A 26,839-nucleotide genomic window follows, 5' to 3' on the forward strand; every position below is an offset into this window, starting at 1 on the left:
AAGGAAGGGAGGGAAAGTGAGAGAGAGAGAGATAGAGGGGGAAGGGAGAGAGAGTGAGAGAGAGAGGGAAGGGAGAGGGAGTGAGGGAGAGAGGGAAGGGAGAGAGAGTGAGAGAGAGACAGGGATGGGAGAGGGAGTGAGAGAGAGAGAGAAGGGAGAGAGAGTGAGCCAGAGAGGGAAGGGAGAGAGAGTGAGAGAGAGAGGGGAGGGAGAGAGAGAGAGTGAAAGGGAGGGAAGGAAAGGAAGGGAGAGAAAGTGTGAGAGAGAGAGAGAGAAGGGGAAGGGAGAGAGAGTGAGAGAGAGAGAAGGGGAAGGGAGAGAGAGTGAGAGAGAGAGGAAAGGGAGAGAGTGAGAGAGAGAGAGGGAAGGGAGAGGGATAGAGAGAGAGAGTGAGTGAGAGATAGGGAAGGGAGAGGGAGTGAGAGAGAGACAGGGATGGGAGAGGGAGTGAGAGAGAGGGAAGGGAGAGAGAGTGAGCCAGAGAGGGAAGGGAGAGAGAGTGAGAGAGAGAGAGAGGGAAGGGAGAGAGAGTGAGCCAGAGAGGGAAAGAAAGGAAGGGAAAGAGAGAGAGAGGGAAGGGAGAGGGAAGGGAGAGAGAGTGAAAGAGAGAGAGAGTGAGCCAGAAAAAAAAGAGATGGGAGGAAAAGAAGGGAGCGAGAGAGAGAAAGAGATAGAGAGTGAGAGAGAAAGAGAAAGAGAGGAAACGGAGAAAGAGTGAGAGAGAAAGAAACGAAGGGAGAGAGTGAGAGAGAGAGAAGGAAAGGAAAGGAAGGGAGAGAGAGAGAGGGAAGGGTGAGAGAGAGAGAGGGAGAAGGAAAGGAAGGGATAGAGGGAGAGAGAGAGTGGGAGGGAGAGAGAGAGAAGGAAAGGAAGGGAGAGAGAGCGAGACACCGCCGCCCCTGCGCACACGGGCCCCACTGTTCACCTGCTGCCACCGGAGTGTCGATCCGTAGGCACACCTCATGCCCGTGCAAGCTCCAGGCCCCGGTCACGCCACTATTGCATGGTCCACATCATGCGGGCCCGCCCGCGGCCTAGCAGGTCCCACACATGACGCTGAGTCCTAAGTCATCAATGGTGGAGACCACATCAGTGCACACTTCATCATCGCAGGCTGCATACCCGCTATTAACGGGTGCCACTAACCCTGTGCAACGCCAGTCAGCGCCACGTAGTGGTAGGCCCATGACGGCAGCACTGCCTCGGGTGCCACTAACCCTGTGCAACGCCGGTAAGCACCACGTGGTGATAGGCCCATGATGGTCGCAAGGCCTCGGGTGCCACTAATCCTGTGCGCAGCAACTCATGGGCCATTTGTAATTGAGCACCGCTGAGCGTCCGTCATCCAGTCACCATCGGCAGAGGAGAATGTGACGTTGTCAGCCCTTTATATTTGCAGGGTCACATGGCCTGTGACGCCTGTGCCAGATGGGTATGGTGTGTGTGCAGACCTGCCCTCAGGGAGTGGCCGTGACATGCTGACAACTTGGCCAGTGACCTGCACACCACCAGCGAGTACGTCTGCGACAGGTAGCTATGTGGGCCCACTCGGAGCGTAAGTGGAGTGGTCTGGCCTGGCGTACGCCGGACCAGCGCTGGGCTTGCCCCAATGACTCGGGGGCTCTGGGCGTGGTTTAGTCCATGTCCAGACAAGGAAGTGATTAATGCGTGTGTCCCTGTTGTGGTGTCCACGGCACCGGGAACACAATACGTAATGTAGTGACTGGCATCCCACTAAATGAGCATCATTGACGTAAGGGAAATCACTGCCCCTACTTTCATCCACACATTCATACATGAAGGATGAAAGACATTACACAGCAGTGCGTTACTGGATGTTTATTGCACATCCAGCGGAGTTTTGCAGCTGGAGCGGTACAGGTCCATGCCAAGCACACCACACAATATGGGCCAGTGGAGGGCCAGGCAGAGTGCCTCCGGGGATGACAGGTACTGCAGAAGAGGAAGGGTACAGTCTGCAGTCTGGTCGCCATGCAATTGGTCATCAAACAGGATATGGCAGTCCATGTCGTGGTCCAAGGTGAGAGTAGTGGAGTGTATCGGGGATCAGTGGGACGTCATGAGGCCATGCAAGGCACCGATCATAAAGGCTAGTGCCTCCTTCTGACGACAATCCCATCCACGTCCTCTTCCTCGTATGTGTGCTCTGCCCCACCTGTGGGTGTTGTAGTACCGGCTGCGGCACTAAGTGTCAGTGACACATCGGGGGCTGGAGGAGGATTGTCGGCTACACTGTGTGCCACTGACACATCAGGTGCCGGAGTGGATATGCCTGCCGCACTGTGAGGCACTGACACACCAGGGGGCAGAGATGTGGATGGTGTAGGGGCAGCAGCATTCATCAGCGCCAAGCCTTGTGGCAGCAATGCCATGATGAGGATCTGCAGGGCATGGTAGATCCCAGCTATATTTTGTTGATGTGCAACAGTGGCTGCCATCCTTTCCACCTCCATCCGCACCATGTCCTCCATGAGCCTCCGCATGTGTGCCAGCTCACGGCTGGAATCGCTGGAGCCAGTCTGAGCGGACAGGTGTTCTTCTCTCCGCGTCATGACTCCAGCGATGTCAGTCAGGGCTCATTGGGGACCATTGAGCGGGCCGTGGGTGTCTGTTAGGGACTGGAGCTGGTCCCTGATAGGACCTAGACACCCATGGATGGCATCCAGTTTGGTAGCCATGAGGCCGAACGCCACTCGCACCTGCTCAGCCATCTCCCTCTGGCGCTCCAGCACACGGCTTTGGAAGGCCATGGTTTATTCCTGGGGGTCTTGCGAGACTGCCGGGGCTGGGGGTGCCTCCTGCTGGGTGGTTTGGTTAGTGGGTGGAGTCTCCTCGATGCAGCTGGGCTGCCCTGATCCTGGAGGTGAGTTGTGGATGATGTCCATGATGTGTTGGAGGGCTTGAGTGTCGATGTTGGCGTTGTCCTCCTCGTCATCAGTGAAGAGTGGCTGGGACTGCTCTGCAGGGGGTGTTGACGGTGCCTCTGAATGTGAAGGGGAGATGGTGTATTACAATGTGTCCACATGTATGTAGTCGCATGGTACATGTTGACATACAGACAGCATGGCATTGTACATTGTGTCAGTGTCCCAGAGTCATTGTGGGTGTGCACTGTGCTGTGCTTGATTGTGCATGTGTGACATTGTGGCCCTCTCCACCCGTCCCCCCAGTACCTGGTGGTCACTCACCCTGTTGCGTTTGTGTTTTGTCCTGTCGAGCAGTGTCAGGTCCCCTGACTCCGGCCACAGTCTCCACACTGATGACTGTCGACACCAGCTTCTCCATGTCATCCAGCACGAGCTGTAGCGTTGGGCTCCCACCTCCAGTCTGCATTGCTGCCTTCTGGTTGGATGCGAGTTTCTCCTTGGTCTTTCGCTTGATGTCAATCCATCGCCTCTTGGCCTCGTCCATTGTCCTCTTGTGCTCTCCGACGGCATTCATCTTGTCCATGATGTCCCATGATGTCCTGCCATATCCTATTTTTGGTTCCTAATGACACGTTGAAGGTGACGAACAGTTGTTGTTGGTATTCCATCACCTCCGTGACTAGGATCCTGTTTTCCTGCGGACTAAACTTTGTCTTCGTCTTCCTCTTCCTCTTGTCCTTGCCCTTCCCTGTCCCCGAGGTCCCAGGCTGGTCGTCCGGGGTGCTTGTGGGGTTGCGCTCGTCCTCTGCGCCTGCTCCGGCTGCCTCCATGGTGCTTGGGTGTTGGTCAGTTTGTGTTCGGGTGTGTTTTTAACTTTTATAGTGATCATTCCCGCCTGCCATGTGTGTATTGCAGGGCTGGCGCTGCTTATTGCTGATTTCCTCATCGCGCATTGGCCCATCGCATGTTTTTTCGCATTAAGGTTTGTGTTTTTATCTCGGACAATGATAAAATGTGGTTTTTATCTCAGACATTGGCCGCGGTTTCGGTAGACTGTCGCATGCTACCACCTTGTTCTTGTTGTGAATTCCACGTTAACACACGGTTATTTTCCCGCGATAGGCTGCGATGTGTAAAGGTGCGTTAGCATTTTTTGGTGATGTTTAGCACACGTTCTTGTGAATATACCCCCAAGTCTGACCCTGGGATGCCCATTTGAACACACAAATGGCACTTCAAATCCAGCGCCTTCAAGGCACAAGCCACTGTGCTCTGAGTATCGAGTCTTAGTATCACTGAATCACTCGCCAATGAATCTTTGAATTGCCACATTTGCGGCTTTACAACAGAGAAATTGGCCCAACAAACAAATCATACAGAGGTGGGCAAAGATTACACAAAATACTGGAAGATGGGGCTTATCAACTGTAGATCCCTCCCAAAACACTCAACAGAGATCAAGCTATTGATAGAGGAGGAAGATTTGGAGGTATTGTTCCTCATAGAACTGGCTACGAGAAAGCTCGATCCCTGAGATTGTAAGCACTCTCCCCCAGGGCTTTGAGATATACAGACTTGACAGAGTCGGTAAAATAGGAGGTGGCACTGCCATCATTTGTAAAGCACCTCTGGCCTGCACCATCACTCCTTGTAAGATCACGGATTGAGAAGCCTTTGCTTTTAGATTGTCCCTTACCCCGACCTTCTCTTTTTCGGGAAGTCTTATCTACAGGCCTCCTGGGACCGGCACACCTTTCAAAGAGGCGATCCCGGATATTTTGGCCGGCATAATGATAGAAAAAAGCGACTTTACTGTTTTAGGTGATTTTAATATTCATCTGTACGATCAGAATAATCCGTCAACTAAAAGATGTATAGCTGATCGAGAGGCCCTACAGCTAACTCAACTCATGCTTCAGTCCACCCATAAAAAAGGACCACATTTAGCATCCCATCTTCTCTAATGATCCCAAACTAGAGGTACTGGCACCCATATGGATGCCCTGGTAAGATCACTTTTTCATCCCTATTTGGTACCTAATACCCCATACAGTAAAGTTCAAGGGTAGTGGTTCAGTGCTAGGGTGCAAATGGCCAAGGTTGGTCCCTGAAGCTTGGCTCACAGACCTTGAGGCAACTGCCCCATCAGAAAATAGTGACCTAGAGCAAGCACAAAAAAATTGGTCAACCTGGTTGAACGGAACTGTGGATAAGAACTTTAGGAAACCAGGACCAATTAAATCTAACAACTCCAACAGATCCTCCTGGTTCACCCCTCAGTTGGTTGCCCAAAAGAAAAGCTGTAAAAAGCTAGAGAGGAACTGGAGGAAGACGTATATCCCAGAGCTCACTATAAAAACCAAAGGGGATGATGGACGGAGTGTTGAACATTGCAAGCACTCACCCCCAGTCACCTGATCTGGGTTTAATCCATAATCATTCTTTAGCTCTCTCCGCCACCCCAGTTCAGACACAGCCATATGCAAATCAGTCTGACCCTGTGCCTCATGGGAACAGTCCTGCCCGAACTGCCAAGCCATGTCTTCCCTGGACCGAAAACAAGCATCCTGGGACCGGTTTCTGGATAATCAGCCATCATCAGCCAGGCTGTCTTGAATCCAGTGGCAAAGTGAGCAAGGGACCCACGTCTGGGCACACCCTGCCAACTTTGGTATCGCCCACAGCTCAGAATAGCATGTAAGGCAGCTATTCAGCAATACCATAAGAATATTAGGAAAGCACAGGCTGCTTTTTTTGAAGAAAACATAGAGAGGTCTGCAAACAGCTCGAAGGAGCTGTTTAAGATTGAAAAATCGCTCACAACGGTTGAGTCAGGCACCCACATCTCTCAACACTCACAAGAAAGATGTAATGAGTTGGCCTCGTTTTTTAAGAATAAGGTGGAAACGATCTATAATTACCTTCATTCTAACCAGAGTCTGCTGTCACCAGCAACCACAGCCCCTAAGAGCATGCATGTTCTTCCTACTAGCATAGAGCAGCCCACCACTCTCTCTCCCCCAACCATGGTTTTGTTTCCCAAACTAAGCAAAGAAAAGGCTGGCTCCCTTCTTTGGAACACCCAATCTGGGTCTCCCATAGAACCAGCTCCGCCTCACATTCTCGCCCAGGGGGGAAACTGTGTGTTAACCCAACTCACCAGCCTTATCTCCCTATCCTTTGAAAAAGGGAAAGTACCTAAAGAGTTGAAGCATGCCATTGTAAAACCATTGTTAAAAAAAAACTCAACTAGACCCCGTGGTTATGGCAAACTATCGCCCGATCTCATTACTGCCCATTTTGGGAAAGATCGCGGAGAAACATGTGAATAGTGCTATCTCACAGTTTCTGGAAGACAATGACATTCTACACAAGACCGAGATGGGGTTTCGGCCAGAGCATAGTACGGAGTCAGCTTTACTCTGACTCAACGAAAAATTAAAAAGTATTCTAGACCGGGGGGTGGGGGGGGCAGCTGCCATTGTACTATCAGACCTTAGCACGGCCTTCTCCACGATAGACCACAAAATCCTTGTCAATAGGCTTGAAACAGTTGGGATTAGAGGTACAGCCAACAAGTGGGTCACCTCTAAGCATGAGCGCAAAATCCGCTCCGATCGCGGATTTTGCGGATTTTCGGTAAATCCGCGATCCGCGAACTCTCGCGGATTTACCGAGAATCCGCAATCCGCGATCGGAGCGGATTTTGCGGTCAAAAGTTCAAGCCTGCATAATTTACGATGGCGCCGGCAAGCTGCCAGCGCCATCCTCAAATGGTTACTTAATTAGCTTCCACAGGAAGCTCTAATAGATAAGATACAGCAGGGGCTCGAGCGCCTGCTTTATTTTAACAGTTGGAGCTAATTAAGTAACTATTGCAGGATGGCGCTGGCAGCTTGCCGGCGCCATCGTAAATTATTTCAACGGTGGTGTCTTCTTTCGGGGTTCATTCGGGCACGACGGTCCTGGCACAAAAAAATAAACCTCAACAGGAAACACTTGCAGATATCAATAAAGCATGTGCCCTAGTTGAAGCTTTAATTCAGTGACTCATTGATCAGCCCAAAAATTAATCTGCTGCTCTGATCGGTCTCTGCCCTTTTATACACACAAGAGGCATGCTCGCATGGACGCCCCGTCCGTTTGGCCCCGCCCACACACTCGAGGTGTGCACCGTCTTCCCGCCATTTACCCACTATGATGGACATTTCACTAAAGGGACCCCTGCGCACTTCGGCGCGATTGCATAGTAACACACACTTGGTCGCTGGAACTAGTTGAAGCGCAAATGCAGTGACTCATTCATCAGCGTTGGGAGGCTGGGCAGATGTGCCTTCTTCCCAAATATACCATCGATGCTGACCTTTTAGACACACAAGAGGCATGTGCGCTCGCGTGGAAGCCCTGTCCGTTTGGCCCCGCCCACACACTCGAGGAAGCCCCGCCCCCAATCCGCAAATCCGCTGAATCCGCTAAATAGGCGGATTTTGCGGATCCACGATCCGTGGATCCGCTAAATCCGCGAATCGTGGATCCGCAAAATCCGCCCATGCTTAGTCACCTCGTTTCTGAGTGACAGATCCTTTCAGTGTATGGAGGCCGGCATTCTGTCAGATACTTTTTCAGCCCCTTGGGGAGTACCCCAAGGATCCTCCTTGAGTCTAACTCTCTTTAATGTCTATATGAGCCCGCTGGCTCATATAGTACAAGAGTTAGGACTCTCCACAGTTAGTGGTGTCAATTGCCGACTCCCTTGACTCCAACCATAGGCAACTGACCCTCTGTTTGGGAAAAATTTGAACCTGGATGGCGGATTGCAGTCTTAAGCTGAACGGGGACAAAACCGAGTTTATGATCCTGGCCAGTAATTTTAACCCTCGATTAGAGATCCCCTGGCCAGCAAACTGGGGCCCACCACGAAATGCTCCACAAAAAACTTGGGGATGTGGCTCTATCGGAACTTAACTATGAAGACACAAGCCCAAACACTGGTGGGTACATGCTTTGGTATCCTCCGGATGCTCAGGAAAATTCTTAGCCCTCTCCCTGAGAACTCAAGAAGGACAGTGATGCAAGCCCTGGTGGTCTCGAGACTTGAGTATGGAAACTCACTCTACCTGGGGTCACCTAAATACGTCACCGATAGGTTACAGGTTGTACAGAACGCAGCAGCTAGACTACTTCTTAACATACCTAGGAATCAGTCTGCTAGTGCGGCATTGAAAGAGTTACACTGGTTACCAGTCCAGACCAGGATTACGTTTAAATCCCTCTGCTTGGCACATAGAGCCATGGGCAGAGTTCGCGGATTTCCGTGAAGTGGAATTCCAAGCAGTGACCCAAAAACTCTGCAGCGCTACGTGGAGTTCCGCAAGTAGTGGAGTGGGTAAGGTCGCTCCGTTCGTGCTGATTTTTAGCGCTGTGTATTTGTCCTGCACTGGAAAATCAGCGTGAACAGCATCATGCGCAGTGCAAGAGGGCGCTGCTTCTTTCTGCCACTTGAGTAGATGTTCTACACGAGTGGCAGCTTCATCAATGTGAATTAATGATTTCTCAATTTGAGTGGTTGCGACCATCCGCGACCGCCTGCATTGAGAAATCTCGCTGGGAGGTGGTCTAGCATGGATTTTCCCTGCTCGCCAACTTAACATTGGTGAACGTGAGCGATGAAAAACCTCCAATCCGTGGAGCCGAATTTTTCGGAACACTGCGTGCTCCGCGGAGTGTGGAATACTCCACAAACTCAGTGAACGGAGCAGAGCTCTCTGCCCAGGCCTAGTAAACATCCCCGGCTATACTCCCCCACTAGTGGGCAGTCTATGTCAAAGGAGATTCCCTTTGCCTCCTGGTCTGTTTTTGACCTCAGTGTCCTCAAGATCATAAGCCCCTCCTTCATCTGAACATTGAAGCCGGCTTTTACAGCCTCGGGTTTGGATGGTGCCACCAGTTTACTTACCAAAGAAGGCTCCAAAGAATGCCATGAAAAAAACTGCCTTTGCCATTACACTCTCCACAGGCTCTGTGCATGCTGCCTGCACTGTCCCTTTAATTTCTTTCAGTCTGTCAGAGCTGGTGGGCTTCCTTTAGGGCTTTTGTGCTACCTGCACATGCTCATCCCTTCTTTGCAATCATGCAGTTCGGATTTTTTTAGTTTCCTGCCCAGTTTGCAGCCTGGTCAGATATGCCACAGCTGCCAGGTGCACTTCAATCAATCAATCATTTATAGTGCACAGCAAACCCCCGTGAGACGGTGTCAAGGCGCTGGAGTTGATAGCTCCTTTGGGGTACTTTACTCATTTGAACAGCCCGGTCTTGAGTCCTTTCCTGAATTACCGGAGCGATGAGGTGGTCCTGAGATCCAGGGGTAAGTCATTCCAAGTTTTGACTGAGTGAGAAAGAGCGTCCTTTGTTGCCTCGGCAGATCTGGGCATGGGGAGATGTCTGGAAGGCAGAGGGAGGCGGAGTGTAGGTACCTGGTTGGTTGGTGGACGGTCATGCGTTTGTTGATGTATGCTGGTCCTTCGTTGTGCAGGGCTTTGTATGCGTGGGCCAGCATCTTGAACTGGCATCTCTTCTGGATCGGGAGCCAGTGAAGCTTCTTGAAGTGCGGTATGATGTGGGCTCGTCTGGGCAGGTCGAGGCGGAGTCTTGCCGCTGAGTTTGCACCTAAGACCTGTTCTCCTGATGGTATAAGCCCAGAAACTGAGCCTTTCTACTGCTTCTATCACTTGGTTCCTCCGTAATGTTTCCAAATGTGTGATATGGAGGAATGTCACCGAGCACTTACGGTCCTTGCTAGACGCCAATGCATTGTCAACCAGCATAGTCAAGTCAGGTGTACCCTGTCCCATGGGTCCGGTAGAAAAGTTGTCATCACTGCGTCTGCTTGAGGTGACAGCTGCTTGAATTTGTCCCACTACAATTGAGAGAGCGTTGTTGTAGCACAATTATTAAAAATCACTGAAAAATGATGCAGAATTTTATGGAAGCACCCCGCAGTCAAAAAAATTACTCAGATAGACCAGTCCATTGGGGAAAAAATTCGACTCAAGAAAAGTAATTTTGAGTTAGTCTCCATCCGCTTGCATTGAAAACACGGCCACTTGCATTCAGCTTTGTAGTTTAGTGCTAAAAAAGGACTGCAATGGTCAACTATAGTAAAAATCATCTACCTAGAATGTTTGTTGACAGCTCACTTTAAAGAAACTGCTGCTCGCACTCAAAACACTGACACTCACGTTCAGATTTGTAGTTTTGTGCCAAAAAATGACCTAAGAAATTCTACCTGAAATGCTGCTTGCGTTCAAAATTACCCAGATAGCACGTCTTTAAAATTATTATTATTATTAGGTGTAATGGAGTGATCTCTGTAGCTTCACGTAAATTTCCAAAACTACGCCAATTACACCAGTGTAGTTAAAATTGTACACAGGCCTAGCAGTGCGCATAATTGCCCCATAACTGCTGCCTGCATCTGTAAACAATTTTAGCTGCTCTGCTAAAACCCAGGGTTTCCTCCAAATTAATGACCATTAACTCTTCCGGGAAACCTACCACATCTGTATGCATTGCTCGACCCCTTCCGTCGGTCTAATGTGGTGACGCTTCTTACAAAGCCCAGTTATTACCCTCCTCAGCTGCCCAGCGATGGACCTGTCGAACGGAATTGCCGTCCCTTCAGGACCGGACTGGCCGGACTGGGCACCAGGTGGGTTCCCGGGAGGCAGGAAGTGTGGGGCTGGTTTTGCAGCAGTGGGGCCAGTTTTGTTTCTGGGGGTGGTTTTGCAGGGAAACATCTATCACAACGCAACTTTTACGACGCACTACCATTACAACGCAGGATTTAGAACGCAAGTCATTACAACGATTTGCACTGGAGGGCGCTGTAGGATAGGGAATAGTTTAATTTACTATCCAAAACCGTCCCTACTATCCACAGGGACTGGAGTTGGAATAGTAAATTAAACTATTCCACTATCCAGCGCCCCCCAACGCAAGTCGTTGTAACGACTTGCGTTGTAAAACCTGTGTTGTAAAGGCATGCGTAGTAAAAGCATGCGTTGTGATGACATACATCCGGTTTTGCAGCAATGCTGCAATATTGGCACCCATTAACAATATCAGCAAGCAAGCGTTTCCAGCCTCCCGGGGCCAGGCAGAGCTTCCTCAGGGACTGGTCCGAGAACATTGCCAGGGCTGCTATGAGTTCCCAGTTCGGCCCACATCCCTTCGGAACTGAGTGTCCCTCAGAGTTTGTAGCCACCTGCTTTGGTGTCAGTGGCTTTGCTCGCAGCCTCTTCTTTCAGACCTGCCGCCTTGTCCTGGGACAGACCACAGACGTGTTGGAGTGAGTCTAGCTCTGACCCAAGGGAGGTCCGCTTCCACCCCATCCTTTTTCAACTGCACCCTTAAGCATCACTGAGCTCCACAAAGGATCTGGTTAATGTTTCACACTACATGCACCCTGGTACCCCTATAAAGAGGAAATCCTCTAGATAATGCAACTTGCTTACTTCTGGGTGGCGCTTGTTCAATATCCATCCCAAAAATGTACTGAGGGCCTTGAAGCATGAACAAGAGATGGACCAATCAGGAGCAGGCGCATTTCGTGATGGGAACACGCTTCAAAATGGAAATCCAATAGGTGAAAGCTGCCACATGGTAAGCCGAGTGTCTGTCCCGCACGTGCTGCAGACATGTCTGAACTTTCAAGCTCGGCCCTACTGAACGGATTTACACCATTTAACAAAAAGCACAATCTGCAAACAGAACTCTACCTCTCTGCCATATTGCATGTAATTCCGTTCAGCCGTTCGGGCTGTAGCCCTGGCTAAAGGTCCCTATGGAAAATTGCATGGGGAAAACATGTTTTGGGACCCCCCTTTTTTCTCGGCCCCCGCTTGACGAATCACCACCAAACTTTCACGGAAGGAGCGGAACCGAGCAGGCCAGATTCGTCCACCGGCGCCAAAGTTATTCCAAATAGAATGTTGTGGATTTCCTATGGAAAGTAGGTCCTAACTATAACTACCTACTGGCGACCGCCAGTATATATATATATATATTTATTTTTATCTGTTTTTATGGTGTAGAGTCTGGATATTTGTCGGGGTTTTTTGCTATGTATTTGTACAGCTTTTTATGTATTTATTCCAGGGAGTTTTCCACTATCTCATATTTATGACCTTGTTTTCTATCCCCAATCTTATACAGTTTTTAGCCACCATTAGTTGGTTTTTAACTGTAGTGATGGGTTTATTTTAGAGAACTGTGTTTTATGTGGTATTGGGGACATTCTGCACTGGGGATTACATAACACGCGGATCTATTTTCACCTTGATTTTCTTAGTAGATGAGTTGCTCACATTAGCATGGCAATCCCCAGATGGATTACCTTATCCACTAAAGACAGCAATATGGTTTTAACATGATTGACATTTTCGCTGCTACACTTTGGCACTTTAATGCTGGCTATATTTTGCACGTTCTGAATGTAACTGATGTATCCATTAATAATCACATGCTGCTCACATCATGCATATATGATCTTCTGAATCATCAGACATATTAATTTTTGAACACTCGTTCATTAGGTTGTTTCCACTGTGTGGCATCTTTTGCACTGTTTGCACATTCTGCTTGTATAGAGACATCCACTGGTACTAGATTATTTTTTCAATCTAATACATACATCTGACTAGGCTTAGTCAGTTGTCAATTGTGGATCTCCTATTAAGAGAATTTTCTGCTGATTTGTACATTTCTTTGGCCCATATGTATCATTAACCTGATTTGCGATTATGAAATAGCGATTTTTTAGAAATCGCTATTTCAGAATCGCAAATAGGGATGTATGTACAAATTCGTAATTCTTTTGCGAATTCTTAGTATTCCTTAATTGCGATTAGCAAATTGCGAATCACAATTAAGGAATACTTTCCCATTCATATCCATGGGCCAGGAAGCCCATAGGAATGAATGGGAAGTTATTCTCAATTTGTGATTCACAATTTGAGAATCGCAAATTGAGAATAAGTTCAAGAGTGCAGGGGTGTCAAAAGGACACCCTGTTGCACCCCTGAAATAAGTATGGGTGCACATGTGGGGCACATACATGCCCTAAGGGCATGTATGTGCGTCACATGGCACGTTGAAAAACGCACAAATGTGCATTTTTCAAGGAATTCGCAAATTACCACCAACTTGAAGTTGGTGGTAATTTGCGATTCGTTAAGGACAATTTGCATTTTTTTGCTTCATACATTGCATTTAAGGAATCGCAAAATTTGGGATTCCTTAAATGCAATTGCAAAATAAGCAATCGCAAATTTTGCGATTCCTTGTTTTGCACCAGATTTTCCTTAATACATACCATTTGGCAAATTCGCATTCGCAAACGCAGAAATTCTGCAAATTTCAGCGTTTGCGAATGCAAATTTGCTTGATACATATGGCCCTAAGTCCTCAGGGTGTTGACATTCTATGGGGGTGGTATTTGTACCAAGATATAATTCCGGCTATGGTTAATACTAACGCTAGACTCCCTGTCAAACAGAATTATTACATGTGTCACGAAGTTCATTTTTAATGCACTTGCATTTTCTGCCATTCTTCACTTTTATAGTATACCGACTACATAGGAAATCCAACATTTCGGTACAGGGGTATTTGTTTACCCGACTTTTAGATATCTCACCCCAACATTGGGCCACTTGGCCATACTGTACTGTCGTATTTTACATGATTAGCCTCATTCCGTATTGGGTTGTGATTTAGATCTAATAGTTTATTATGCCAGGGTTCATAATGGTTTACCTGCATAATTATCTGTACGGAACATTGTTGAAAGTATGTTGTCTATGTTTACTTAATTAGTAGGAGTGGCATTTTTTCTAAATCACTATTTATTGACACGCCTGTTGCAAGCACGTCAACCAATCAATCAATCAATCAATCAATCAATCAATCAATCCATTTCTAAAGCGCGCTACATACCTGTGAGGGTCTCAAGGCGCTGGGGGGGGGGGTGTTACTGATTGAAGAGCCAGGTCTTGAGAAGTCTTCTGAAGGCCAGCAGGTCCTGGGTCTGTCGTAGGCTGGTGAAGAGTGTTCCAGGTCTTGGTGGCGAGGTAGGATAAGGATCTGCCGCCGGCGGGGGCTTTCCGGATACGAGGAACTGTGGCGAGGGCGAGGTTGGCTGAGCGGAGGCTTCGAGTGGGGGTGTGGAAGCTGGGTCGGTTGTTGAGGTATGTGGGTCCGGTGTTATGTATGGCTTTGTGTGCGTGGATGAGGAGTTTGAAGGTGATCCTCTTGCTGACGGGGAGCCAGTGCAGGCCTCTCAGGTGGGGTGTGATGTGGCTGCGTCGGGGGACGTCGAGGATCAGTTGTGCCGAGGCGTTCTGGATTCGTTGTAGTCATCTCTGGAGCTTGGTTGTTGTTCCTGAGTAGAGGGCGTTCCTGTAGTCGAGTCTGCTGGTGGCGAGGGCCTGGGTGACGGTTTTCCTTGTGTCGGGGGGGATCCATTTGAAGATCCTGTGGAGCATTCGGAGGGCGTTGAAGCAGGACGCGGAGACGGCATTGACTTGCCTGGTCATGGAGAGGGTGGAGTCGAGGATGACTCCCAGGTTGCGTGCGTGGTCTGTGGGTTCCGGGGCTGTGCCTAGCGATGTGGGCCACCAAGAGTCGTCCCAGGTCGATGGGGTGGGTCCGAGAATGAGTACCTCTGTCTTGTCTGAATTCAGCTTTAGTCTGCTGTCCTTCATCCAGTCGGCTACGGCCTTCATTCCTTTGTGGAGGTTGGCTTTGGCAGTGTGGGGGTCTTTGGTGAGGGATATGATCAGCTGGGTGTCGTCTGCGTAGGAGATGATGTTGAGGTTGTGTTGTCGTGCGACGTTGGCGAGCGGCGCCATGTAGATATTGAACAGCGTCGGGCTGAGGGATGATCCTTGTGGGACGCCGCAGATGATCTCGGTGGTTTTTGAGCAGAAGGGTGGGAGGCGGAAGCTCTGGGTTCTGCCGGAGAGGAAGGATGTGGTCCAGGCCAGGGCCTTCTCTTGGATTCCGGCGTCATGGAGGCGTGCTGAAAGGGTTCGGTGGCAGACTGTGTCAAAGGCCGCTGATAGGTCCAGGAGGATGAGGGTGGCTGTTTCTCCTTTGTCCATCAGGATCCTGATGTCGTCAGTGGCGGCAATGAGGGCAGTCTCTGTGCTGTGGTTGCTGCGAAAATCGGATTGGGAGGGGTCCAGGATGTTGTTTTCTTCGAGGTAGAGGGTTAGCTGTTTGTTGACGATCTTCTCTGTCACCTTTGCCGGGAACGGGAGCAGGGAGATGGGCCGGAAGTTCTTGAGGTCCTTGGGGTCTGCCTTGGTTTTCTTCAGGAGGGCGTTGATCTCGGCGTGCTTCCAGCTCTCCGGGAAGGTTGCTGTCTCGAAGGAGCTGTTGATTGTTTTCTGGAGGTGGGGTGCGATGGTTGTGCTGGCTTTGTTGAAGACGTGGTGAGGGCAGGGGTCGGATGGGGATCCAGAGTGGATGGAGTTCATGGTTTTGATGGTGTCTTCGTCGCTGACGTGGGACCAGGCAGTGAGGCGACTGGTGCTGGTGGTGATCGCAGGAGTGGTGGGCTCGCTGATGGGTGCGGGGGTTTCGGAGTTGAAGTTGAAGCTGTCGTGGATGTCGGCGATCTTGCGGTGAAAGAAGGTGACCAGGGAGTCGCACAGGTCTTGTGATGGTGGGATGTCATTGGTGTAGGAGCTGGGGTTGGAGAGTTCTTTCACGATGCTGAAGAGCTCTTTGGTGTTGTGCACGTTGTTGTCTAGGCGGTTCTCTTGGCGGTCCTGATGAGTTGGTGGTGTCTGCGGGTGGCGCTTTTGTGGGCTGTGTGGCTGTCTGGTGTGCGGTCGTGGAGCCATTTCTTCTCCAGCTTCCAACAGGTGCGCTTTTAGGTCCGGAGGTCTTCGTTGAACCAGGCGGCTTTCTTGTTGGTGTGGTTGGTTGTGGAGGTTTTGAGAGGGGCGAGGGTGTTGGCGCAGTCGTTGATCCACTGTTTGAGGTTGGTCACGGCGGTGTCTGGGTCCGTGGGGTCGGCGGGTGGTCTCAGGGTGAGGGTGTTAGTCAGTTGGTCCTTGGTGACCTTGCCCCAGCAGTGGCGCGGCAGCTGTTGGGTGCGGTGGTGTGTGGTGGGTTTCCTGAAGGTGAAGTGGACGCATCTGTGGTCGGTCCAGTGGGGTTCGGTGGTGTGGTTGAAGGAGATGTGGGGGCTTGTGGAGAAGATGGGGTCAGGCGTGTGTCCAGCGGCGTGCGTGTGTGTCGTCACGAGCTGTTTGAGTCCGAGGTTGTCGAGGTTGTCGAGCAGGGTGGTGGAGTTGGCATCGTTGTTGTTCTCGAGGTGGAAGTTCAGGTCCCCGAGGAGGATGTAGTCCGTGGAGGCGAGGGCGTGGGTGCTGACGAGGTCGGCGATGGTGTCGCAGAACTGTGGTCATGGTTCAGGTGGTCTGTAGACAAGTGTTCCTCTGAGGGTGGTGTTGGGGTCGGTGTGGATCTGGAAGTGCATGTGCTCGGCGGTGGTGAGGGTGTCGTCGGTGTTGGTCTAGACTCTGAGGGTGTCCTTGTGGATGATGGCGATTCCCCCTCCAACTCCGTTTGTGCGGTCTCTGTGGGAGATCTTGTAGCCCTGTGGGATGGCTATGGCGATGTCTGGTGCTGAGGTGGCGTTCAGCCAGGTCTCCGTCAGGAAGGCGACGTCGGGAGCGGTAGAGTCTAGGAGGTCCCAGAGTTCGATGGAGTGTTGAGGAGGATGCAGCGGAGGTGGTTGGGTTCTCTGGCTGGAGGTTTAGCGGGCCGGATGCTGGTGAATCTGCAGTTCCGGCAGGTGTAGGGCCCTTGGGTGCGTTTCGGGGTGGCCCGGTAGCAGGGGTGGTCTCGTCCGGTGTTGAGTGCGCGGAGGGTGCGGGAGTCGTAGTGCAGTCTGGCGTTGTGGGGGGCGCGGGGTCCAGGGGTCCTGGTGCTGGGCGCCGTCCAGGCGCAGACATGCACAGACGGGCTTGCCTTTGGTGCGCCTTCGGCGCGCCTGCGGCACTTCCGCGCGGTGTCCTCCATAAATGGCAAAGTGGGAGGGAGGAGCAGCTGGGAGGCAGGAGCGGGGCAGCCAATGCGCGGGAAACCGAAGGCAAGGGGGCGGGGCCACAGGGGAGCAGCGGCGGAAGGCGAGAGTCGGGGGGCACAGAAGCGGGGGAAACAAATACAGGCACAGGGGGAACAATAGAGAAAAAACCCACTAAATGATACAGAAGAAAGAGGCAGAACACAGATCAGGCAGCACAGGGCTCACCAGCGGCGAACTCGCGGCAGCAGCAGTGAGGGGCAGGAGACACAGGCGCACAAGAGGAGCCGTGCGGCGTGTGGAGCGACCGGCCCTGCAAGCAGGGGCAGGGGTCACAGCTCATCGCCGCGCGGTGCCCTCCGTCATGTGATCAAGACTGGAGTGACCCGGTCGAAACGCGTCATGCTGTGGTGGTCAAACTGAAAATAAATGCACCTTATTCTGCAAGCTGCTGTGGTTCATACCTGTTCTTTTGCTTGCCCCCGTGGGCTATTGGAGTTCGACAAGATGAGTTGTATATATATATATATATATATATATATATATATATATATATATATATATATATATATATATATATATATATATATATATATATATATATGTCTTTCGATAGTGAGGTGAGACCGTGGCCCAGACATTTTTAGTGTCCCCAGTTTTGGACCAAGGAAAGGCTTGTGTCTGCATCAAAGGTTCCCTCTTTGTTTTGAAGATTTGTGGTTTTAATATTCATGTCCATTCTTGTTACACCGCAGATGCTGCTCCCAGCAGCTGCTGTTTCAAGAGATCACAGACAGAAGAACAATCACACACATCTTGTGCCAATTTCCAAGGTCTGGTGACGTGTCTCGTGTAGCGCCTTCTCGGGAGACGCTTTCACCATACAATGTGATGCACAATAAAGAGCGAGGCGCTTTTGAAGGCCAGAGTGCGGCCACAGACTGAACCTAGCACTGAAGTCCAGTTCTAAAGACTGACTGGGCTGAGTGGCACAGCGAGGCGCCGCTTTTATTGCAGGAGGGGTTCACTCAAACATTTCATGGCCCTGGGCACAGAGCTTCTAGGTGAATGTGCACCGTACCGCCTGGTACTGGCCCTCCGTACACCAAGACCTGGCTCTTCGAGCTGTAGCAGCACCCCCCCCCTCCCCAGAGCGCCTTGGGACCCTAAGAGGTAAGTAGCGCGCTTTACAAGTACTCTGATTGATTGATTGATCAGGGCACTGGTGGCATCTGAAAGAAGGGCCGACGCGCCTGCATCCCCAGGGGCCCGTGTGCATCCCTCCAGGTGCCCGGTGGGGCCTGGTGGTGCTAGGGTTTTCACAGCCGCCACCTGGGGTCGGAAGCAGCCCTGAGTGTGGGTGTGGGTGCCTGGTTGGAACCAGGAGGGGAGGAGTCGAGCAGTTCATGCACATTGGGCCCGATTCACAGAACTAACTTAAGACAAAATCCTAAACGTACTACTTTTGGTATTCACAGAATGCATTTAGTAGTAGTAAAGTTAGGATTTTGTCTTAAGTTTGACTTAAGAAAAATTTAAGACAAACTTAAGACAATCTTAAGACAGACTTAAGTTAGGATTTTGTCTTAAGTTTGTCTTAAGTCAAACTTAAGACAAAATCCTAACTTCACTACTACTAAGTGCCTTCTGTGAATACCAAAAGTAGTAAGTTTAGGATTTTGTCTTAAGTTAGTTCTGTAAATCGGCCCCTCCATGCCCCTGCCCTTGGCACACTTCCCACTCATTGCGCAATGGGACTCCTACAGATGGGGCCGGCTGAGGGGTCATGGGTGATGGAGAGGTTTTGATAAAGGTACATGGTGCCACGTCTCCGCCAGGGCCTGTGCATGGTACCTGGGGGCAGAGACAGGGGTGCTGGCTGGTGTGAAGATGTTTGCCTCCCCCCCATGACCGCGCAGCTCTCCATTGCCCCTCTCTCACAGGTATTTGATTAATTTTATAGCGCTTCAAATTACAATGCAGGGTGTTTGAGCGCTTTGCATCGCATGCACATGAGACACAGCCTGTGAATCACGAAAGTGTATAAAAGAAGGTATAGGAAATGTTACTTGAGACAATGAGGACTACAAGATACGAGTCCCATTTCATCCACTCTAATAGACATTATATGTTAAGAGTGCTGGGTCTGGAGAAACGCAGACTGGGGATTTGAAATGTAAGAGAGTGGTCAGGGTCATCTCTACTAACAAGAGTTATTACTACCCAAAGGAACTATTTTAGCGAGCTTACAATAGCAAACACTGAGATAAAAAACCCTAAAGTTGTGAACCTATTCCTTGAGGTTTGTATTCAGCGACTTGATGCCTCTTCTGAGCTCACTGTGCTATATTAGAAGGATTGTAACGTATGAAATGAGGGCACAAAAGTATTAACCCACTGAGCTATCTACATAAAATGCAAATCTGTGATCTGCATCTTACATGTTGTGCATTGGAATAGGCACACTAACCCTCTGTGCTACTTTGTGATGAGTCAAAACTGATTAGGCGAACCACAGATCTCTCAGCGAGCGCATTAACCACCAGAGTAATAACAATATGGGGCAGATTTACAAGCCCCTTGCGACACATTTACGCCGCCGTTGCGTCACTGCTGCGACGCAGCGGCAGCGTAAATCATGCGCCATGTTGCGCCGTATTTACAACATGACACATCTAGGGAGATGCGTCACGTTGTAAACTCCTACGCCAAATGAAACCTGCGTCAGGTTTCATGTGGGCATTGCAGCGCAGGGTGGGCATTCCCTCGCAGGTACACCTCGTAAAAGTGACGCAGTGAAATCTACAAGATTTTACTGAGTCACTTTTGCGGCCATGCTGCATCAAACCCTGCGCCTGCTTGAAGCAGGCATAAGGATTGACGCAGCATGGTAGGCATAGGTCACCCCCGAGCCTTGCTGGAGCCGCGTCGCACTTGCGACGCACTACAACAATGCGCCGCATTTCTGTCGGGGGATGCGACACGCATCTGCCCATCCATGTACCATAAGTACTAAGATGGAGGGGTCCCAACTAGTAAGTGACGTAATATGCAAAATTTCGAGCAATGAATTACACAAACAATAAATGGGTCCACATTGTTTTAATCACAGAGGGACCAAGTATACTGAATATATATACGAGTAAATCAATAATACAATTGGTTGTACAGTGCCCCAGGAAGAGTAAGGGTAGGGAAGGGGTAGTGATAGGTGCTTTGGTGCGGATAAGGTGATAGACAAAGGTACGTAACAGTAAAATCATATGGTCATGGATACTGTATTATCAAGTTGTTACAGTGTAGTGAACCAATGGTTCATCACATTTGAATCAATAAATCATCCTCCACAGATAACAATGAATGAAACAAATGTTGGAGTGGAGTTGAAGACGCAGTAGGTGGTTGTCGACGTTTCGACCCTCTGATGCAGAGATCAGTTGTGCCCTTGCTGTGGGGTCTTCATCAGGACAGATAAGGGGCTGGGCAACCTAATTCAATATGTAAAATTAATAATTAGAATCAATATGTCAGGAGATCCTCCACGTAATTAAACCAAAAGTTGGCACACAATCGATAGAACAAGTTAAGGTAAACTCAAATTGAGTTAAAAATTCATGTTCGTTCGTGCAAGAAGCACACTTACAATTATGGATCTAATGGAGCTGTTCTACTGAATAAGTTCACATTTAATGATTGTCCCATTCGTAAATATTCTTTGAACTTAATTGATTGGGCTGCAGAGAGAGCCCATACTTAGGATTAAATCACAATGGTAGGAACGGTAGAGAAGAGGGACTGGGGGAAGAGGTGGATACAGCAATCCCCTTCACATGATAATTCAAGGTGATTAATTACCGTAAAATCGTAGTCAGATGGACTCCGTGTAGGGCCACCATCTACTTGAATCCAATCAAGAGGTTCGTCCCTAAAATATGTAAAAAAGGGGGGGCCATGTAATCGCCGAGCGCCGGCTATGCAAATAAACATATGCAGTCAGGTAAATTTAAAAGGGAATAAACTTACCACGTGGTAAAATCCAATAATACCACGAGATGCAATTGGCGATGAGTGCGGTACAAGAATGTCCCTGATGGTAAAAGGAAGCCAGTCAGTAGAAAGTACATATGCCGGTGGGCATATAACCATGGGTTCATTACAGACTGTAGGAGAGTAGGGTCTGCTATCCTATGGTCACCCCAAATTTTTGCTTTTTGCTTCACTGGTTTTCGACTACTGAGGCTGTGGGCCTGCTGATCAGACCCCCAGCCTGCTGTTCTCTCACTAAATTAATGACACATGTGCTATAGGCACAAACCAATTGGAAATGGACTCCTTGTCAGCCCCTGAAGAATGCACTATAGGTGCACAGGGCATAGGAGCCACTAAGGCCTACCAGGGGCTGCAGCATATCTTTTGCCACCCCTGGCTGGTTCTTAAATTGACACAACTGGCTGATCACTCAGCTGGGGTAAGGTGGTGTACACACCCCTTGCTTAGATATAGTATACCTATGTCTAAACCTATATCTGGACACATGTAAACCTGTGAGCCACTCCTATAGTCAGGCCTCACCAATCCTGGAGGCTGGGTGCATGGTTTTATGTGAGATGGAGCTCTAGCATGAGCTGAGCCTGTCTGCAGCCGTCGGGAACAAATCCCTAAGCTGTTTCAGGATAATGCCATACCATATACTATTAAGTGCCTTATAATCCTCGCGGTTATTTAGCAACTTTGGTTTGGCTTTATCAAAACATGTCGTGTAAGGTGTCATACGCTTTGGAATACCATCCCCTCGCCAGTTCTGGCGACGGGGATGGCATTCCACCCCTCTAGAGGGGTAAGACGTGTTCCTTTACTAAATGCGGTTAATTTCTCCAAAGACCTTAAGATCCACAAAATGGATGCCTCTGCCACAGACAAATGTCTGGACCCCTGCAGTTGACCGAAACTCGACCAAATGGGTCCTGGACAAAGGGTTTCCTGTCACAGGAGGGTGTCACCGCCCTCCAGACAGGAGATAGTGTATTGTAGCAGGGAGGTTTGAAAGAAACCAGACACTGCCTGGGGCGCACAAGGCTGCCCCTTGCATAATCCGGCCAAACCGGTTCTGGGGCACTCCAGCCCTCGTGCCAGGGCGGCCTGGATCAAAGGAAGGGGGTGTATCCACCCACTTCCTGGGTCCCACCCATAGGAGGGGACCTAGCAGGTAATCACGCCCCCCAGATTGGAATAAGAGTGGGAGCAGTGCCAATGCACATCAGATTTCCTGGAAGAAACATTTGAAATGCAATTCTGGACCCTTCGCCCTCCATCTCATCGTGGAAGCCCGAAGAATCTCCCTTGTGGTCAAGGAGTGACCACCCTGCAGCAGCAGGCACCATCCAGCCCTCGACGTCTACTTAGTTGCAGTTCCCGCCGGAACTCGAGCGACTGAGATCAACGAGATCAAGCTTGCCTGCCTTCCAACAGCCCGATCCACAGTCCCTGCAGAGCTGAGACCCGTGGAGGCGACCGGAAGCGTGGGGCACGCCATCTTGAATTGACCACGAGACGCTGACCGTGCAGCCCACGAGTGACCCTCGAAGCTGTGCACCGGGGTTTGAGAAGCCCCCACCCTGAGCTACTCCTGAGCCGAAGTTCAGCCCTCCACACTCGACGAGTGCTGCGTGGGGCCCTTTGGCACTATTTGGCTCAACGCGTTGGCCCGGTCACTTGCCAGCTGGCTAGTGGTCCCTGTGCCGACGAACTACCTAAGAAGACTCGTGAATCTGGTTGCTCCAGATCCACACCAGCTCCCCTGAAAAGGAGCCCCGACTCTGACCCTCCTGGTCCGAGTGAGAAGCAATCTTCCGATCCCGCGTGGATTGCTCTTACCAAGGCTTGTTTGCTCCAAACTTGAAGCCGACTGCACCGACGGTGAGAGCCTGCGTGGGACAGATCGTGACCTGCTCCTGGACGTCGCAGATGCCCCAGAGCCCACGTGACAGCGGAGAGAAGCTCCTCGACGACCACCTGATTGCGCCCGACATTGCCTGGTTCCATCCTGGTTCCACCCTGGTCACTGCTGAGTGACCCAGACTCTGTCCCCTCTGCTTTCAGGTACTCTACAACTTGAGTCCACCCTTGGACTCCACCGGACACTTCATCTTTAACCCGCCTGCAGCCCTTTCAGCTCCAAGCACCAAGAGCCTGCGTGTCAAAACCCGATGCCACTTCGACCCTGTGCACCCACTTCCTGTGGGTGAGGTAACTTTGCTCCGCCGGTGTTCCCACACTGGTGCACACCTCTAGGGTCTGTGTGTTAAGTTTTGTTCCTCTAGGTTCAGCGGAAGTGTCCTTAAACTTTAACTCTATGACTTTTACGCACCATTGGTTAACATTGGTGCATGCGTGCGCTTTCCGCACATCTCCCGAATCCCGAGGGCCATTCCCGACTTCAGCATTGCTTGTCCTGACTGCTCCCAGCGATTCCCTAGGCCCTAGGCCTAACCACTGTTCGAGTGGCCTCTCTTATACCACTTGTTTAGTATATGGTTTGAGTGGCCACCCGCCCTCATCCATAATTGTGCAACTTGTATGTTTAAACAGTGCTTTTGATTTAACGCTTGTGCCCCTTTATTCATAAAGAATACTGGGGATTGTTTTTAGTAATAAACACATATATTTTTATAATATATACTTGTGTGGTGTCCTTTCATTTGGTATTACAGGATTGTATGTGGTAAAACAGCTCGCTTAACATGACCTCTTAAGTTAAGCCTTTAGGCTGCTTAGTCCATGCTACCCCTAGGATAGCTTGTCTAATAAGGTTGACTTACAACCAGACACCATAAGGGATTGTTTGGTCAGGTAGTAGGTGGTTCCAGAATTGGAAACATCCCCTACCAGGCCAACTTCTCACATTGGTGAGCAGCGGTGCGGATTCGAGCTTGCTGTTGTTTTACCATTGCAATCTTTATATCAAATTGAAAGATCACATCAAGTACCTCTAGGTACATATAAAATCAAAAGCTTAGCATATTAAGTTCTACTGAACTTAGTAGTTGTAGGTTGAAGGGATTAGCACACCCTGACTACAACTAACTAGCAAGGTACAGTAGGAAAACACTTAGTGTAGGTAAGTGCACCACTTACACCTCACTAGTAACCATGTCTGACACAGGAAAAGCCTCAGGGTCTGCTCCTGTGACAGTTGACCCTACCCAGGCAACTTTTGGATATGACAAACTAACCCGCAGAGACTTGATTGCCTTGTGCAAAGCAAGAGGGTTAAAAAGGGGCAGAAGCCCCACCTGCCTAATCCTGGTAGAAATCCTAGAACAGGATGACTTAGAGAAGGCAAAAGCAGCTTCCCTAGACACAGGAAATGGAGGGAACCCCCCTGTAGTTGATCCCCCTGAAGAGGAGGATGATGATGACTTGGATGAGGACTCAGATGTTGAGGACTTAGAAGTACAGGATCAGGGTAGCCAGGTTCCAGTTTGTAGGCTTAGCCAGGCCAACTTGGACCTACTGGGGAATGGAGAGGGCCAGCACCTCCCCAGAACCCAACATGTGATTCTCCCAGGCAACAGAAGAGTGAGATCTCCCTCAGGGGACTCTCATATTTCTAGTGCCTCCAGAGAATCAGAGAGAGGCATGAGTGCTTCTCAGAAAGCTGAGCATAGGGCTAGAATGAGGGCTGTCAGACTCCAGATAGAGAGAGAGGAGGTAGCCCTGAGTCAAGCTAAGCTTACCTTAGCTCAAGCTAAACTTGCCTTGGCAAGAGAGCAGAAATTAAGTGGCTTAGATGTCACTGGTGGCAGCAATTTTCCAAGAGAAAAAGACAGGGCCTATGACAATAGAAACCTGACTAAAATTGTGGCCCCCTTCAAAGAAGGGGATGACATCCACAAATGGATGACTGCTCTTGAGAGAGCCTGCATGGTACAGCAGGTTCCTGAGGAACAGTGGGCTGCAATTTTGTGGTACTCCTTTTCTGAGAAAGGGAGGGACAGGCTCCTCACAGTTAGACCTGAGGATGCCAAAAACTACTCTGTTTTGAAGAGTGCTCTCATTGAAGGGTATGGCCTAACCACTGAGCAATACAGGTTGTTGTTCAGAGACACCCAGAAAGCACAGACTCAAGACTGGACTGATTTCGTTGAGTGTGCCACTAAGGCTTTGGAGGGTTGGTTGCAGGGAAGTAAAGTTTCAGACTATACAGGATTGTACAATCTTATGATGAGAGAACAGATCCTTAATAACTGTACAAACCAGCTGTTGCATCAATACCTTATTGACTCTGATCTGACCTCTCCCCAAGAATTGGGAAAGAAGGCAGACAAATGGGTCAGAACAAGGATTAAGCAGAAACCCCAGAACCAAGGTGGTGACCAGAAGAAAACAGACCAGAAGGGTGGTAACCAGAATCAGAAAGATAAAGAAAAAGACCAGAAGTCTTCAGGCCCCCAAACTAATAGTAAGGAGGGTGGTTCCCAAAATGGTAACAAGAAGAAGAAGAACAAAGGTCCAAAGACACCTTGGTGTAATACCTGCAAATCAGTTTCACACTGGGGCAGTGAGTGCACCAAGGCAAATCCAGTTCCCACCACTACAGCTCCTAAAGCAACTGCAACCCCAAGTACAGTAAGCAGTGGTGGAACACAGTCCAAGGGTGTAGCTGGGTTGACCCTGGGTATTGAAGTAGGATCTGGCCTAGTCAGAGTCCCTACACAGGCAGTTCTCCTGTATGATGTGGACATTGAGTTGCCCACTGCAGTAAGCCCCACTAACTTGGGCAAATACAGGCAGACTCCCTTAATTAATGAGAAACTGGCTCAAGCATACAGGGACACATGTGCCAGTGTCACCATGGTGACACCTGACTTTGTGGACCCTGGACAGATTGTACTAGGAGAGAGCTACCTAGTAACCAACGCCAGCAACTCCACTACCTCCCATAGTGTGGCAGTTGTGAACTTCTCCTGGGGAGGGGTTGATGGCCTAAAGAAAGTTGTGGTGAGTGCAGACCTACCAGTAGACTGTCTGTTAGGCAATGACCTTGAAAGCTCAGCATGGTCAGAAGTGGAGTACAGGACTCATGCAGAAATGCTAGGGATTTCAGAGCATGTCCTTGCCATGACAAGGGCTCAGGCTAAGAAGTGCCTTCCTGAACCAGTGGTGGATCTTGAGACAATAGACCAGCCACAACCCAAGAGAAGGAGCAAGAGAGGAAAGGCCCAGCCTTCCACCTTGCCCCAGGTTGAGGATCAAGTTTCAGAGGAAACTGATTCTGCAGTCCAAGAGGAGACTGTCTCAGAGGAGCTTGAACCTGACCAGGTTGAGTTTCTGGGGACAGGGGGACCCTCAAGGGCAGACCTGAGGCAGGCTCAATTAGATTGCCCTTCCCTTGAACCCCTCAGACAGCAGGCTGCTGCTGAGGCTGCTGGGGATGCCAAAGGTACCCATACTGTGTATTGGGATGAGGGACTCCTTTACTCAGAGGCTAGAGACCCCAAGCCTGGCATGACCAGGAGGTTGGTCATACCTCTGCAGTTTAGGGGATTCCTTCTTACCTTGGCCCATGATATTCCCCTTGCAGGACACTTAGGCCAGAACAAGACGTGGGACAGGCTTGTTCCACACTTTCACTGGCCTCACATGTCAGAGGATGTCAAGGAGTTTTGTCGCTCCTGTGTCACTTGCCAAGCCAGTGGTAAGTCAGGTGGCACAACAAAGGCCCCCCTAATACCACTACCTGTGGTGGGGGTCCCCTTTGAGAGAGTTGGAATTGATATTGTGGGTCCAATGGACCCCCAAACAGCATCTGGGAACAGATTCATACTGGTGGTAGTGGATCATGCCACCAGGT

This window comes from Lissotriton helveticus, chromosome 5_1 (assembly GCF_964261635.1).
Source record: "Lissotriton helveticus chromosome 5_1, aLisHel1.1, whole genome shotgun sequence".
Classification (NCBI taxonomy): domain Eukaryota; kingdom Metazoa; phylum Chordata; class Amphibia; order Caudata; family Salamandridae; genus Lissotriton; species Lissotriton helveticus.